Genomic DNA, 17,630 nt, shown 5'->3' with positions numbered 1-17,630 from the left:
GAACTGCTGAAGCCAGGCAACGTGTGACAGGGGAGTCTGCACGGAGCTTCTGAAAGAGCACGAGGCCCTGGGGGACATTACATGAAGCTCTAAAAATGAAGTCTGAGACACATTGGAGATTCCCAAGATTGTGGTGTTGTCAGATAATCCCTTTGAAATTAAAGCCCCAGATTTAGGACATGGATTTGGTGTTTGCTTTCCTGGTCTTGGTTTTGCTTTGGTCCAGTTCTTCACTGTCCCCATTCCTCCCATTTGGAATGGTACAGTATATTCTGTGCCACTATGCATTGCATGTATATAACTTGCATTTTGATTTTGCAAGGGTTGCAATTAAGAGGCCTTGTGTCTCAGAAGGGATTTGGGACTTTTTATCAAGATGATAAAAGATTGTGGGTGCTTTTGAAGTTAGATTAAATGCATTTTGCATTGTGATATGGTCATGAGACTATGGGGGCCAGGGAATGCAATGTGGTGGTTTGAATATTAAATGTTCTCCACAGTCTCAGGGATTTGAATGTTTGATGCCCAGTTGGTGATTCTGTTTGGGGAGGCTTAGGAATTATGTTCTTTTTGGAGGAGGCAAGTTACTGTGGGACAGGGTTTGAAAGTTAATAAAACTTATGTCATGGGGCTGAGACATGGTTTAGTGGTTAAGAGCACGTGCTGCTCTTCTAATGGATCCGTGTTTGATTCCCAGCACCCACATGGTAGCTCTGAACTATCTATAATTCCAGTCCTGGGGTGGGGTTCCAATGCCTTCTTCTGGCCTCCTTGCGCACTGAAAGCATGTGGTGCACAGGCATGGATGTAGTCAAAACACTCACATAATGATAGAAAATGACAACCTCTTCCCCCATCCCAAATAGCTTCATATCACTTCTAGTCCCTCTGCTTCATGCTTGCTGTTGAAGATGTGACCCCTCCAATTGCTGTTTGCTGTCATGTCTCCCTGCCAGGATGGATTCTTTATGCCTCTGAGATCATAAACCCAAATTAGACCTTTCCTTCTATAAGTTGCCTAGGCCACAGTGTTTTGCATAGTAATAGAAAAGTAACTAATATGTGACTGACACAGTTAGTAAGCAGAGAGGTGTTTTGACACCCAGTTTCCATTGACCATCTAGAAAAGTAGTAATGATCAACTCCAAGGCCTTGGACAGCAAGTCAAGTACAACACTGCTGAGAAATATCCCAAGCACTCCAACTTACTTACCTTCTTTTCTTCTCTTCTCTTCTCTTTTCTTTTCTTTCTTTCTTTTGTTTGTTTTTTTTTTTTTTTTTTTTCTGAGACAGGGTTTCTCTGTGTAGTCCTGGCTGTCCTGGAACTCACTCTGTAGACCAGGCTGGCTTCGAACTCAGAAATCTGCCTGCCTCTGCCTCCCAAGTGCTGGGATTAAAGGCATGTACCACCACCGCCCTGCGTACTCCAATTTTCTTTTGGGAACCTCTTTCTCTAAGTCTTTTTGCCCTTGTATCATGACCAAGTTTGGCTTCTATTCATGAGAGAAACGGCCTAGGTGCTGGCCAGTAAGAAGACTGTTGTTCCGTGGTTACACTTGTAGTTATAACCAGGATATATTTGCAGCCATGAGAAACACCCCCTGAGTTCTTGCTGGAACTACCTGTAGCTGCTGAGCTTGGAGTTGTAATGGAGCTTCAGGGGGCTCTCCCACCACCACCTTCAGAAGGCTTGTCTGAAGAGGGGGCAGTGTTGGGAGCCAGCTCCTAGCAGAAAGCCGCTATCAGCTTTGCAGCCATCTTAGGCCCTATACCCTGACAAGAGACTTGTTTTCAACTGCCCTCAACAGCAGAGCACACTCTGATAAACATCTTGTTTTTCTCACATATCTTGTTTTGCTGCTTAGTGCTCCCAGCTGCAAGGCACACGTGGTAAAGCGTCTTCAGCTGTGTTCCCCTGCTTGTGCCTATAAATACCCAGAATTTCCTTTCACTCGGGGGAACTTGATCAGACAATCTGTCTTGTCTCCATTCTTTGCATCTCTTGCCCCTCCATCCCCACTCTCTCTCTTACTAGACCCTGTTGTCTGACCCGAATGGACCTGATCACCCTGGCCCCCAAACGTGGGGCAGTGTGGAGCAGCGCTGGCCAGATCAGGGCTGCACCAAGGAAATTTGAACCGGCAATAGATTCGGTGTAACCCCTTTGAGGATTCACGTCCAGCCAATACTGTACGTTGTAGACCACTGATTGTCTTTGCTTTAGGTCGATTTTGCTGAGCTTCTTTAGCTCATAACTCAGAGCTGTAACTCTCAGCAGCCTCCTTCATGATCTATACTACGCTCACGCTTAACTACCAATGAGTAATAGCCCAAAGCACATTCTTCTGGCATCTGTCCTGAAACAGGCTCCGCTAATCTAATTGGCCTAGATGGATTCCTTGTCTAACCCTCGTTGCATTGAAAGTCAAGGTTAAACTGAGCTGATGTCTTCCTATGGTTCTGGGTAAGGATGAGTGGGTGGTTTCTGTCTATTCCTGCTTGGAAACCTGTCCATAGTACTTTGCCTGTTGATGACACCCTGAAGCGCTCTTAACAGAACTCGGTGCTTCCCAGCTGACTCTGTCAGCTTATTGGTACATGAAGTTTGCTTAACATCTCTCCTGAAAGAAGATGTGATCCTTATGCTGAGGCATGGTTTATAGTAATGTGCTTATGAGCCTATATAGTGGACTTACAGACCGTAGAGCTGGGTAGTGGCTAGGTGACAACAGGGAAGGAAAAGTGTCACCTTCATTTTAATAATGCCTCTGTGTGAGTGGTGGCCTCACGTGTGTGCTTTGTCCTCTGATAAATTCTTATTACTGTGTCAGTCCATCAATCAATGACATATATTTAATAAGCATCAATAGAGACCCAAACCTTTTATTAATATTGCATAGTTCTAAGCCAGTAGGAGCTTAATAAATACTTTCAGTGACTAATAAGGCGTTTCAGCTTTGAAGTCACTTTGAGATAAAAATCAAACCAATAGAGAACAAATTCTTGGCTTCCAATATGGGACTCATCTTTACCTCTGTTCAAGAAATGACCAAATATCAAGAGGGACCGTTTGTCTTCACCTCAGACATGGCCTATGTCATCAACGGGGTTGACAAGCCTTCCAGCCGCTTCCATGATTTTGTTGACCTTTGCTGCCAAGTCTACAACCTCATTCGCAAGCACACCCACCTCTTCCTCAACCTTCTGGGTCTGATGTTGTCCTGTGGAATCCCCGAGCTCTCAGACCTGGAGGACCTCAAGTATGTGTATGATGCCCTGAGACCTCAGGACACAGAGGCCAATGCCACCACCTACTTCACAAGGTTGATTGAGTCCAGCCTGGGCATCGTAGCCACAAAACTCAACTTTTTCATCCATAACCTGGCTCAGATGACCGGCTGACTCTTTCCTTTGCTCCCCGAACACATACTTTCAAGAGCTCTGGCCGAATCCGTGATGTCTTTCTCTGCCGACATGAGAAGGTCTTCCACCCCAGCAAGGGCTATATATATGTGGTGAAGGTGATGCGAGAGAATGCTCACGAGGCAACGTACATCCAGAGGACATTCGAGGAGTTCCAGGAACTGCACAACAAGCTGCGTCTGTTCTTCCTGTCTTCCTTCCTGCCCAGCTTCCCTAGTCGAAAACCACAAAGAGGAAAACCAAAGTGGCCCGGAAAACCTGCAATCCTACCTATAATGAGATGTTGGTGTATGATGCGATCCCCAAGGGAGACCTACAGCAGCGGGAGCTCCAGCTGAGTGTGCTAAGTGAGCAAGGATTTTGGGAGAACGTGCTTCTTGGGGAGGTGCACATCCGCCTTCGGGAGCTGGACCTGGCCCAGGAGAAGACCGGCTGGTTTGCACTGGGATCTCGAGGTCTTGGAACCTAATGAACCCACTCATGGCCCAGAGCTGGGGGAGAAGCCTCTCCCCCACCTAACTCTTTTGCTAGGAAGGGGCAAAGCCCTCGGTGGCCTTCCCCACCCACGGTCCATGTGGACCTGACCTTGGTGAGGGGCTGGAGGAGTCAAGCGCTATCCTCTGCCCCTTCCTCTGCAGACTGTACTGGGGTTGGTTGTGCTGAACAGCCCTTGGGAAGCTGTGGGCTTGCAGCAGTTTTATGTTTACCTTGTGTCAAGGGAGCAATGCCTGCTTTGGGGGTGTGTGGAGTGCGGGCTCTATGAAGTAGCACTTAGAAGGGAAGGGTGGGTGGATATTTTATTTTTATTTTTTAAAAATGAAATAGTAATGTTGTCCTAACTGGGACAGGAAGCTTTGTGTGAGAAGGCAGAAGAGAAAGACGATTTGAAAAAAAAAGAAAAAGAAATGACCAAATATTTCTCAGCTAGGGTAGGAATGTTTTCCTCCCTATGCCATCCAATGTTGAATTATTGGAATATTGTCAGTCCTAAAAGTCAGAGGCTGGGGAACATTTTAAAATGCTTTTTGTCAAAAATCATTTTTTTTTTGAACAAAATCATTGCCTCATTTTAAATGTCCCCAGGCTGTTCATGACTTCCTGTGTCTACATTTAGTTCCTGCCTCAGACAACAGATGGATAGTCCTTGGGCAAGCCCTAGACCTTCTCCAGCAGACAGTATCCTTCTTGCTCAATTCGTTTTCTCCTGGGGAATCTTTGGAGAGTTTCATGTCCACACTGACCCTCTTTAGGATAATTATGTAGTAAAACCTTAGGAAAATGACTTTAGCAACCTGCTTAAGGTGGTTCTCAACCTGTGAGTCACGGCCCCTTGGGGAATTTGAATGACTCTTTCACAGGGGTCACCGAAGACCATTCTGCATATCAGATATTTACATTACAATTCATAGCAGTGGCAAAATTACAGATATAAAGTCGCAACACAAATAATTTTATAGTCGAGGGTCACCACAACATGAGGAACTGTATTAAGGGGCTGTGGCATTAGGAAGGTCGAGACACACTGCGTTAAGCAGAGCTATAAGCAGCTCTACTTAGAGCCCCTCATCTGGATAAGAGATGACTAAGTAATAGGCACTTTTCCAGGGGAGGGGGTTGTAATTCCAACCTGTTTGGAATAAGAACATCTATTCATCTACCTCTTATCAATAAAGCTCAACTCCTTTCTGACGCAGGACAACACATTCTCTTCTGCATATATCCTAGGAATCATTAGACATCAAAGATCTGGCTATTTTTTTTCTTTTATTCTGGAGCTGGGAAATGTTGAGCATGCCTCCCTTCTCCCAGTGTTCTGAGCAGCTGTTGGGTCCCAGGCAGGGCACTCTGCCTTGACTATGCATTAGAACCACCTGGGACTTTAAACATTCATGGCACCTCTAGTGATTCTAAATTGTGTGGTGTGGGCTACATCCTGATATCAGATGTTAAAAATGTTCCTGAAATTTATAATGTGCTGCTGTTGCATGCACATCATGTTTAGTACAAGAAAATAAATAAATTGTAAAAGTCCAGACTTTGAAGAACAGATCACCACCTCTTCCTCTTCCTCTTCCTCTTCCTCCTCCTCTTCCTTCTTCTTTGCTGTGATATGGCTGGAACTCAGGACCTTGTGTGCAAGAGGCAAATTCTCTGCCACTGAACTATATATACCCTGAACCCCTAGAATATGACTTCCTAAAGCAAGTTGGGGGAATCTTTTGTTTATATTTTTGGAATTGGGGAGAGTCAAAGTCTACGTTTTGCTTGGACCATGGGATTGTTGTAATCGGAACAAGATTCCATGGCCCTGGCTGGTGATCTAAGGAAGAGTTTTTATTTATTTATTTACGTTAAATTGTTTAAAGATTTATTTATGACTACACTGTGGCTGTCTTCAGACCCACCAGAGGAGGGCATCAGATCCCATTACAGATGTTGTAAGCCACCATGTGGTTGCTGGGAATTGAACTCAGGACCTCTGGAAGAGGAATCAGTGCTCTTAGCCACTTGAGCCATCTCTCCAGCCTCTAAGGGAGAGTTTTAAAACAAGGATTTGCAATCACACTTACCTGTGAGAGACAGCAGGAGCACCCAAGAGGAAAGAGGCAGGCAATGTGCCTGGCAGGTGAGGGTAGGGACCCCAGTAGGGCAGGAGTCCTATCTCAGGGAGTAAACTGACCCAGGTCTGATTGCTTGTTGCCTATTGAATAGTTCCTAATGTTGCTAACATTTATCTTTTTTTTTTTTTTTTTTTTGAAGGGTTGGGGTTGGAGGAGTAGATATACATTAGGATTTATATGCAGAATCTCTCAATGTAAGGAATATGGAATTGGATTTGGGAGCCATACAACTATAACTTTGGTACTTGGGAGGTTGAGTCATAAGGATTAGGAGTTCAAGGCTAGCCTGGCCTACATGAGAACCCCTGACCCCCACTGCCAAATACCATAGAAATGGAAGTTTATGTGAGTCCTAAACCTGTGAGCCATGTTTGGTGAGTTTCAAAGCTTATGGAGGGACATTTCTTCAGTAAATCTCCCCGTTTCTCCCTGTTTAAGGCACGACTTGTCCTTTTTTTTTGCCTCCTTTCTTCTTAAAACCTAGAAGCCATGTTAGCCTATTCTGATGGAGTAAATTCTGGTAGGAGGTTGGTCTAGGAGAATGTGCCAAGGTAGGAGTTTTGTGTGCTGTGTTTGTGGTTTTGAGTCTGGAAAAACCTTTATTCGTCTGATGGTCCTGGGTTGTGTCCTGAAGCCTGTCTGGAGGAAGGCAATATCTGAGACATTCTGATTTTTGACCAAATTCTTGTACACAACATCCCTGATAAGGTACAGCAAAGATGCCAAGGCACACGGGAGACAGGAGGGTCCCTGACAGGTATCTGGTGCTAATAGCCAGGCTGCTTCTCACAGGCTTTTAGAAGTTGCCAGGGTTTGCAGAGCCAGCGGAGACATTTGCTATATGGATTCCTCATTCTTTAGGCTATCCCAAAAAGGGGGAACACATATCAGAGGAAATGGAGAAAAGCCATTGTTCGGTCACCAGTCTCCTTAATGAGGTGCAGAAGTGATAAGGGGAACTGTGAAAACACACAGGATGCTAGATTGATTTATGCTGAGACTGCTGCACCAGATATTTGTTTTCCCACACTTTCTTGGAAAGAATTCTTAGGTCCTCCCCCTCATCGTTGCACAAGACATCTTATAATGGCCTCTCAGATGTGGGGAACAAACTCCCGAGAACAAAACACCAAAGCAAGTCAAAAGGTTGCAAGAGGGATTTCTTCAGATTTATGAAACCATAGCATCTTGGTATCTGGAAGTAAACAGAAACAGAAAAGGGGACTACGATAAAGTCAATGCAGTATGAGTAGTAGCCCACCTGAGTGGATAAAGCTTGTCCCATCAAGTGTATCTCCAGAGTGAAGCAAAATTGGAATGAGTAACAGCCACTTTGCTCTGGTTCCCTTGGCTTTCCTGCTCCATGTTTCTAGTTAGACATAAGAGAGGGATGATGGTGTCTTTAGTTCTGTTCCAATGTGCAAGCAAGAAGCCGAGTTAGAAGGTTGTACTCAGGTCCCAGTGATGGTGCTTAAATCACCATAAGGACACCATAAGGACACTCTCCCCAATATCTGAACTCTACATTATTTTCTCTATAGAATCCCAGTTTAGGCTCTTAACTTTTTCAGTAGAGACTGAGATGAGGCTTCCTGGGCTAGACCCAGTGGCGAGTATCTGATATGTACCTAGGCTTAGTCAGGTAGAAGTGGAGGACCACGGCCCATTGTGGGAAGCGGAACTCAAGATGGCACCTGGCTGGGTGCCAGATGCCCCTGGCGTGTTGGCTCACCATTTCAGGAAGCCTGGGTGGCACGTAGGCTAGGCTTTACTGTGCATGCATTTTGCTTGTTCATCGTTACATAAAATCGGGCCATGTGACGTATGTGCTCAGCACCAATCGAGAATGACCACATGGCAGGTTCTGATTGGAGAGGACACAGAGATTTAAGGGCTGGGAGCTAGAGCTTGGGGGGATTTTTGCAGTTTTTCAAAGTTCCTGAACAAACCGTGTTGGGAAGAAGATCCTGTGTTCGTTGTCTTCTGTCTGCTGGTCGGTTTGGGAGGCGACAGCCCATGTTTGGAGAGAGCTTTTCTTTTTTTTTTTGTCCCCACTACCTCAGGACCCTTTCATCATGGATGATTGGGGGCATGTCTGATATTAGCCCACACTGTACTCCTTTGAAGTAGGGTGCAATTCTCATTGTACCCACAATTCTCTCCCAGTGTGCATTAGGCAAGGCTACTGCTCGGGACACCCGTGCACACATCTGTGCACAGGGGACTTACCTGACTTCTCCAGGTTGCTGAGTAGAGCTGGTGATTAGCCACATCATGGTACCAGTTGGTTCTGTGAGTCTCTATCTTTGGCCATGAGAACTTCTCCCTGTCCCCAGAGCTGTACAGAACATGGCTGACATCAGCAGCACATGGCTAATGAGACAAAAGAGGAAGAAATTACCTGCAGCAGCCAAGATAGTTTAGATGCAAGGGACAGATGATGCAGTACAAGCTTCCTAAGTAACAAAAATATACAGGCTTGGGGCAAGAGATAGGGGTGTGGCTCAGTGGCAAGATACATACTTAGATTATGGCTGGCCTTGGGTTTAACTGAGATGTGGGGGTTGTTGGGGTGACAGATATAAAATGAAGGAAATAGGAAGTACTTGGACTTGTGACTTGAGGTTTGAATGATGTCACCAGGGCCTTTTACAGTCACTTCTTGGGCTCTCTGTCATCTACATTGCCTTCCTTCTCACATCCACATGAGGGTAATACAGGGGTCAGTGGGTCCAAACATACCTTCCTCTGGGCTTGAGATCAGTGAGAAAGAGAGTGGCTCTTTCCACTCCCAGTCCCCTAGGCTGCCCAAGTTTCATTGTTCTTCCTTGGCTCTGGTGCAGTTATGTGCTTAGTCCTGGCCTAGCAGTAGGGCTGTGCAGTATTCAGAATGGCCGGAATGTAAATGGAGACGAGATACAAGACTTTAAAGAGAATCACTGCTCTGAATCCCAGGATGCCAGTGGAGGAGTGCTGGCTCTATTCATCCCCTTTCTGGACTTGAGAGTTTTCCAAATGTGCAGATTTTTACGTGTTTATCTTTTTGTTTCTCTTATGAAAAGAGCAGAGAATCTGAAATCAGAAGGCTGAGCCCACAGGGGCAGTAGTGCTTAGAACCCCAGTTCCATGATTACATGGAAAAGAATAGATTTCCATAGGAGAATCTGGTGTTGCTCTGAACCTCACTGAGATAGATTTCCTACTGGAAGTGACCTTTGAAAGTGGGAAGGGCTTGTCCCATCCCAGATGGATTGTCACTCTGACTGGCATTATTATCTTTATCTCTTGTGAAGTGCTCCCACTCCTATGAAAGGCTTGTTTTTTGTTTTCAAGACATGAAGTGCCAAGTACCATTAACAATGTGAAGAATCCAGGAAGGGCAGCTGTTGAGCTCTCCTCCCTCTAGGCAGGGCAGTCCCCAGGAAACATGGATCCCTGTGGCAAGCAGATAGCATCTGTGGATCTGTGTGCAAGGAAAAAGCCCCCTCGCCCTCTAGGCATGCTCAGGTATGTTGCAGGGTAGTGTTTTTTTTTTTTTTTTTTTTTTTTTTTTTTTTTTTTTTTTTTTTTTTTTTATGGTAGCCATGCCCTTTGTAGGAGGGGCAGTTAGGGGTGTGTTATAAAGTTCACTACCTACCTGCAATGCTGTGCACTCTGTTACCATTATTTTAGGGAAGAGCCATGGAACAAGTTGAAGTCTTAAAGGCTTACTCCCCGTTTTCCTGGCAAAATTCATCTAGCCTAGGAGGACTTCTTACCACTGTCCCCTTTCTGAGCCTTTTCACTTCAGGCTGCCAAATATAGCAGTGTAGGTTCTTTCCTCTAGTTAAGTACCCAGCAGGGAGTGATCCGGATTTTGCTGGCCTTTTCCTGTGCTCACCTGCACTGCATTCTAACTAATGGAGTTGAACCTTTCCTCTTTAACTGGGTTGATGAGTGCTTTTTCCAGAAGGTGGCAATCCTTTAAAATACAGAGCATTGGGTGGCCATAACTGACTGGTGTTGGAATGTCAGGGGTTGAGTCCTCTAAAAGGCACTCATTTGAGTGCACATGCGGGTGCGGGTGCAAGTGCATGTGTGTGTGTGTGTGTTAGGGTTGGGGGATGGGGAGACACACAGACACAAAACATGAACAGTGCAGCCAGCCACAAGACCTCTGGAAAGGAAGGATTTGAACCAGATTCAACCAGCTCTGAGGATCTAGGGACTTCATTAGCTTATATTACTAAGGCAGACTGTTTTCCTGTTTTTGAGATATTCTTGCTTTGGGGGAGAGGGGTCAGAGGGCAATAAGACAGAGGCAAAGGTCATGTTGTTGTATTGCTCTGTAAAAATTTACCTCTTTTACCTCAGCCTTGGGGTCTTTGGTGTTCTTAGAGATGCCTGACTCTAACAGAAAAGTTTCAAAACATTCTTAGCTAGGATTATCCTGCTATCATGATATCAAGGGTGGCTTGGTGGAATCTGGTGTCACTTTAAAGCATGATCTGTTTATCTCTCTGTCTGTCTAGCTCTCCCCTTTCTTTCTTTTCTCACAAGAGCCACACTGAACCCAGAGCCCCCCTGTATGGCACAGATTTTTACCTCTGAGCTACATCCTCATCTGTTAGTATTCTGTCTAAACTCCACCTCCACAGTTACCTGGCAACAGCCAGGTATGCTCCTCCCCACAGTTATCTGGCAACAGCCAGGTAGGCCTGGTCCACTATAAAAGGGGCTGCTTGCCCCCTCCTCACTCCCTTAATCTCTTAATCTCTTACTTTCTTACCCTCCTACCCTCTTGCCTCTCTGTCCCCTCCCCCCTTCTACCTCTCTCTCCATGTAGCCCAGGCTGGCCTCGAACTCATGATCCTCCTGCCTCTGCCTCCTTCAGCAAATCCTACAGGAGTGTGCCACCACCAAAATGAGGGGGGCGGGGCTGGGAGGTTTATTCAGGAGATAGGGCAAAGGTGGGGGGAAGAAGATGGAAAAATAAGAGAGGAAGAGAAGTAGAGGCCGGCCACAACCATGTGGAGAGAGTGGAAGAGGGGGGCAGGGGACAGAGAGGCAAGAGGGTAAGAGGGTAAGAGAGTAAGAGAGAGAGGAGGGGGAAAGCAGCCCCTTTTATAGTGGACCAGGCCTACCTGGCTGTTGCCAGATAACTGTGGGGAGGAGCATACCTGGCTGTTGCCAGGTAACTGTGGAGGTAGAGTTTAGACAGAATACTAACATCATCTGTCTCCCCTTTTTAAAATTAGTTATTTGTTTTATGTGTGTGAGTGATTTGCCTGCATGTGTCTGTGTATCACATGCATGCAGTGCCCACAGAAGCCAGAAAGAGGGCATTATAAACAGTCATGTGGATGCTGAGAATTGAACCTGGGTCCTCTGGGAGAGCAGCCAGTGCTCTAAGCCACAGAGCCATCTCTCCAGCCCCTTTCTCTTCTTTACAGATGCACAGATCAGTTTGCTGCACTGACTTTCATCCTGTGCTCCATTCTTGCTTTCACTTAACACCTTGTTGTTTAGTCTTCTTGTTGGGTTCCTAATAAAGACAACTCCTTCCCTCTCCATCATGCGGCAGAAGGCACTAGAAGACCTTACTTCTTTGCTCTCTCCATTCTCTCTGTCTCAAAGATGTCCCCCTTCCTTCTACTCTTCCCCCCCCCCCATCCCTTGATGGAACTATTTTCCTGGTCTACTTTCCTTTGCAACCATCTTCATCTGAAATATCAGCCATAAAAGAAACCTTCCAAAAACACAGCACAAATTCACAGGCACCCTCAACTCAGCCTTGGTAGGCACTGAGTCATCTCCCTTTGGACTTCTGGTAAACAATCCATCCCTCATTGTAACCTGATACCCGGGAGTCAGGGAGTCAGAACCCCTGGATGCATCGATGGCTCATCCGATCTCTAGATTACTGTTGGATCCCATCAGTTCCAGAACTCTGGTTGGAAATCACAGGCAGGGAAGAAGTCATGGGATCATCCAGCCAGGTGACCTCAGAGTGATGTATCAGTTACTTTTGTATAGTCATAGTCTAAATTCCTGGAAGAAACAACTCAAAAGATTTTGGTTCATAGTTTAAGAGGGCTTGTGTTGGTCACTTGGCATCATGGTTCCATGTCTGTCATGAGGCAGAACATCATGGAATGAAAGTGGAGCAAAGGAATGGAGAGGAGGAAGCTGTTCATCTCATGGAAGACAGGGAGGAGAGAGAGAGAGACAGATAGAGAGAGAGGAGAGAGAGAGAGAGAGACAGACAGACAGACAGACAGACAGACAGAGACAGAGAATGGGGAAGGATAGAGACCAGGCATAAGGGGCTGGAGAGATGGCTCAGTGGTTAAGAGCATCTGTTCTTCCAGAGGTCCTGAGTTCAATTCCCAGCAACAACATGGTGGCTTACAACCATCCATACTGGGATCTGATGCCCTCTTCTGGTGTGTCTGAAGATAGCTGCAGTGTACTAATACTCATATACGTAAAAAACAAAAACAAAAACAAAAACAAAACAAAACAAAACAAAAAACCAAACAAACAAACAAAAAAAACCAGGCATAAGCTTCAAAGGTGCTGACATGACCTATTTAACACATGAGCCTATGAAGCCATTTCACATTTCAGCTATAACCATTGGATATTCTTCTGGGGACTATGGACTTGGCTTTTACTGCAGCAACTGTAGTAAAACTGTCTCCTTCTGAGTCTACCTATGCCAGTCTTCCCTCCTGCTGCTGCCTCTGTGGGTTTTCTTCTCTTGACTGTCATTATGGAAATAGTCCTGTCCTATTTATCTCTTCACCCCTCTGTGAAGATGGCATCTTCTTGCTGGTCTTGTCTGGGGTCCCAATTACTGCTTTTGATAAAGATTTGTGGACTTTGTCTTCCTTGGTCTTTTAGTTTGGGTTTCCATTTCTGTAAAGAGCACCATGACCAAGGCAATTCTTATAAAGGACAGCGTTTAATTAAGGCCCGCTTAGTGGTTCTGAGGTGCAATCCATTGTCATCATAGCAGGAAGCATGGCAGCTTCCAGGCAGGCAGAGTGTTGGAGGAGCTGAGAGTTCTACCTCTTGTTCTGAAGGCAAATAGAAGACTGGCTTCTAGGCTGCTAGCAGGAAGCTCTCAAAGCCCACCCCTGCAGTGATACACTTCTTCCAACAAGGCCACACCTACACCAACAAGGCCGTACCTTCTAATGGTACCACCCCCTGGACCAAGCACATTCAAGCCACCACACTTGGTACTTGGGATATCAAAGCTCTCCTTGCTTCTGTGCGTTCCAATTTACTATAGCTTTGCCTGGTAGGGCTATAGATTAAATTCTATCTGATTTAGTAATATACACCTCTTTTCTACTTAAGGACAGGAGCCTGAGGAGGAAAGCGGGGTGTTCTCCTTTACTGCCTGCTTGCTCTGCCAGGCTTTCCCTTTTGCTAGAGGGGGAGGAGGATAGAGGAAAGAACACATCTTTATTTTAGAAGCAGGTACTGAAGTGTTGTTGGCTTCTCTAACCATTAATGTCTCTGGCTCACACTGAGGCTGCATCGAAGATGCCAGGGGGCCAAGTGTTGGTCTCTCCAGTATGAAGAGGATGATGCTGGAGTAGGAAGCCACCTGGGATTTGAATAAATGCCACATCAGCAGCTTACTCTCTTCAAACTCTGTGTCCATTGCAGGTCAACAAAGGCTCTGCTCATGCTCACTTGGACTCAAGCTCGGAGGACAGAGTCTGCATCAGAGGGAACAAGAGTTCCCAGGAGACCTTGTATCAGGGTTATACGACCAATTTTGCATTTGCTTGGCAGGAACTAACTAGTCACATGGTCCCACCCACACAGAAGGAAGCACAACCTCACTTGTCCAGAATGGGACACTTTGTACTTTGGAAATATTTGGGGATGGTACCGAAGGTTCAGTGATTACTACTGTGTGTGTGGTGTGTGTGTGTGTGTGTGTATGTTTTGTGTGTTTGTGTATATGCGCTCGTGTGCATATGTATTGTAATGAATGTGGGTTTGCATGTATTGTGATATGTGTGTGTATGTGTATATTGTGATGTGCTTGTTTGTGTATTGTGGTATGTGTATTGTATATGTATGTGATATGTGTGGATTGTGATGTGCATGCCTCTATGTGTGCATGTGTGTATATGTATTGTGGTGTGTATGGGTATGGTGATGTGTGTGTGTATGTATGTGTGCTTCAGAGAGTTCAGCCTGACCTTGTTCTTGAGTGAGGCTCTGATACCAGTCTGACAACTTCCATTCTAGTCCTCCACATTATTGAAGTCCACTCCCTGCCATCTGGTTACTGACTCTCCCCTCCTTGTAGACAGCCCATGGATGACAACTAATGATGGCTAAAGCCCAGTCACTTTTTAAACAAAGGTGTCTGGGTTAGGGTTTCTGTTGCTGTGATAAAACACCATTACCACAAGTGGAAAGAGTTTACCTCAGCTTACAACCTTCACAGCACACTTGATCACTGAGGAAAATCAAGGAGGGAACTCAAGGCAGGAGCTTGGAGACATGAACTGAAACAGAAGCCATGGAGGAACGCTGCTCAGCCTGCTTTGTTATACATCCAGGACTACCTGCTCATGGCTGGCACCACGGACTATGGACTGGGACCTCTCACCTCAGTCATTAAGACGATAACCCCAGACAATCAATCGTATGAAGGCATTTTTCCCAATTAAGATTCCTTCTTCCGGGCTGGAGAGATGGCTCAGCAGTTAAGAGCACTGACTGCTCTTCCAGAGGTCCTGAGTTCAATTCCCAGCAACCACATGGTGGCTCACAACCATCTGTAATGGGGTCTGGTGCCCTCTTCTGGTGTGTGTGAAGACAGTGATAGTGTACTCACATATGTAAAATAAATAAATCTTAAAAAAAAAAAAAAAAAAATTCCTTCTTCCCTGTGTCAAATTGACAAAAACCACAGGAGAATGGGGGAAAAAAAATCTGTGGTAAAGTATATTTAACATGAACTTGATCCTTCAGTCATTAAAGGCTGAAGGGCGCAGTTCCGCTGGAGTCTGTGTATTTACAGTTTTGCAGCCATCACCACTTTCTAGTTTCTGAGCGTCACCCACGGAGCAGTTACTCTCCCTGGCAACCATTATTCTGTGTTCTCTTTCTCTCTGGATCCGCCCATTTTGGATATTTCCTTTCAGTAGAATCATGCAGTGTGTACTGTTTTGTTTTGGAGCTCCTGTGTGAATTGTCCTTCTGCCCCACAGGTAGCCAATGGTGACACACTTAAGGGGGATAGTGCAGGCCTCCCCAGAGCCCTTTTCTTCACTTGCTGCTGCTCTGGACTTCCTTTCTCCTTGCCCAGGAGCTCAGCACCCCACTGCCTGAGCAGCAGCAGACTTCCCGCTTTTCCACTTTCAGATCCCAGCATCTCCTCAGGGGTCTCTCTTGGAGTCCTTTCCTGACTGGTGAAATGTGCCTGTGAGAGCAGAGGTCACCCGTGGGTGTGGGAGTTGGAGAAGGTAGGGTGTGGCCTCAGGCCACAGTCAGAGGAGGGAAATACTGCACTGCCCTGGGCTAACATCTCCACCCAAGAATCCAAGTTCTTATGTAGCTTAGGTGGTGTGGCCACCATCTAAACAAAACCACAGTTAACAATGAGAGGGTGGTGTGTATCTGCTCCCTCCCTGCCTGTTTTCATTGTAATAGAAGTTCTTTAAAAAGTCTTTTTTTAGATTTATTTGTTAGCCAGGTATGGTGGCTTACACGGTTAATCCTAGCACTCAACACTGGTGAGGCAGAGGCAGGTAGATCTCTGTGAGTTTGAGGCTAGCCTAGTCTACAGGGTGAGTTCCAGCACAGCCAGGGCTACACAGAGAAACCCTGTTTTGAAAAAAATAAATGCAAATTTTTTTTTAATAATTTTATGTGTATGAGTGTTTTGCTCATGGTGTGTCACAGGCATGCCTGGTATGTCCTCTGGGACTGCAGTTAGACGCTGTTGTGGACTGTCACGTGGGTCCAGGTAAGAATGTCAGGTGCTCTTAACCATGGAAACAACTCTTTGAAGGCCCTTTCAAGTCCTTTGGCACTGCTGTTTACAGCTGTGGCCCTGAAGGCCAGTCTAACCCCAGTAGGAAGGGCCCTGTTGGACATTTTCTTACTTAAGCATTGCCACTTAGTAATCACTAAAGCCCTGCACAGTGGCTCTCATTGATTCCTTTCTGTGTGTGGGGTAAATTACTGGCATTCAAGGCCCTCTTCAAACTAATTCCAGTTGAGCTCTCTAGTGTCCTCTCTCTTTTCCCACCCCCAGCACAGCATCTTTCCCTTAGGCTGAACTACAGGTCTGCAAAGGACACAGATTCTACTCAGCCAGTCCCACCTGGAAGGGGTGTTGGGTTCTGCCTGTGTTTCCCCCCACACTTTCTCTATATACAGCCTTCTGTATTCCTGCTCCATCCTCATAGCTCTCCGGTCTGGTATTTGTTCCTGGGCATGCATGCTGTGACCTCTTGTAGCTGGTGACGTCCTCCTGTCTTGTTCTGTGCCAGGAGCTTGGAGCTAGCCTGAAAGCTCACCTGCTATTTCCCAGCCCTGATGTACTTAACCAAAGAAACCAGCAGGGCCAGGCACAGGGAGCTCAGCCAGGGCTGAGGAACGCACCCCTTTTCCTGACTGGTGAATAGGATGTGAGAAATGGGCAAAAGAAGACTGGAAAGTCTCAGCCATCTCCTAGGATGCACTCTGGGCTCTTCCTGAGATTGCAGATCTGGATGAGATGGTTATGGATTGTTCACTAGGCGTTATTTCATGATGCCCTAAGTACATTTTGTGGATTCCATGTTTGTGTGGAGGAATGAATAAAGCGAGCAGGTCAGGAGGAAGGGCAAGGCATGCTGGGAAAGGAAGATGAACTAGAAATACAGACAAAAGGATGAGTCAACATGGGAGGGGTAGATTTTAGGAACCCCAAACGCTGGCTGAAAAAAAGGGTCTCGGTTGTTTTTTTTTTTTTTTTTTTTAAGGGGTGGACCCCATTGAACAGCCCCACTGACTCTGCCTTCTTCCACCAGGTTACACAGCACAGTGGTCCTTCTGAGTGTGCCTGGACAGGTCAGAATCATCTTCCATGGTTATCTCACCGAGATGGGAGGTACTGTGTTGGCTGCACTTTGGCTTTAACTTGCTGATTGGGCCTTGGGATTATTCCAAGCCCTGGAGGGATGCCCGGAAGGATAGAGTCACTGCAACATCTGCAGTGTAGGCTGACCTTTCTCACAGTGACCTAGAGCCACCCTTGTACCAGCGATTCTCCTGGGCCATGTGGGAAGAGGACATGTCCCCTGTTAAGGATTCTACAGGCAGGCTTCTGCTTGGGGATCTTCTGACTATGGTACTCTAGAAATGAAGAGAAAGGCTACAGGTTCAAGCAGCAAGGCCCGGTGCTTCTCCATGGCCTGTGATCTGGCTCTACTGGCCTGGTGTTTTCATGCTCTCTCTCTTCACTCCTGCTGAGGAGCACCTCCTCTGGACTTTGCCAGAAGGAGGCTGGGCTCCAACACTTCCCTCCAATTTACCCACTGATTTTGCTAAAAGCCCTATCCTATCTATTTAAAAGATACC

At 46.1% G+C, this 17,630-nt stretch overlaps 1 long non-coding RNA gene across 2 annotated transcripts in view; it reads left to right on the top strand.

The window, feature by feature from the left end:
- LOC143435527 (uncharacterized) overlaps positions 1 to 14,925 on the top strand; it is a 24,275-nt gene extending 9,350 nt beyond the window's left edge. For both annotated transcript variants that reach the window (XR_013105900.1, XR_013105902.1), the window contains exon 4: positions 13,707 to 14,925. This is a non-coding gene — a long non-coding RNA (uncharacterized LOC143435527). The remainder of the gene's footprint in view (positions 1 to 13,706) is intronic.
- The last annotated feature ends 2,705 nt before the right edge of the window (positions 14,926 to 17,630 follow it).

This window comes from Arvicanthis niloticus, chromosome 1, assembly GCF_011762505.2.
Source record: "Arvicanthis niloticus isolate mArvNil1 chromosome 1, mArvNil1.pat.X, whole genome shotgun sequence".
Classification (NCBI taxonomy): Eukaryota; Metazoa; Chordata; class Mammalia; order Rodentia; family Muridae; genus Arvicanthis; species Arvicanthis niloticus.
The sequence above is the reverse complement of the archived record's forward strand: the minus strand, read 5'-3'. Positions and strand labels throughout refer to the sequence as shown.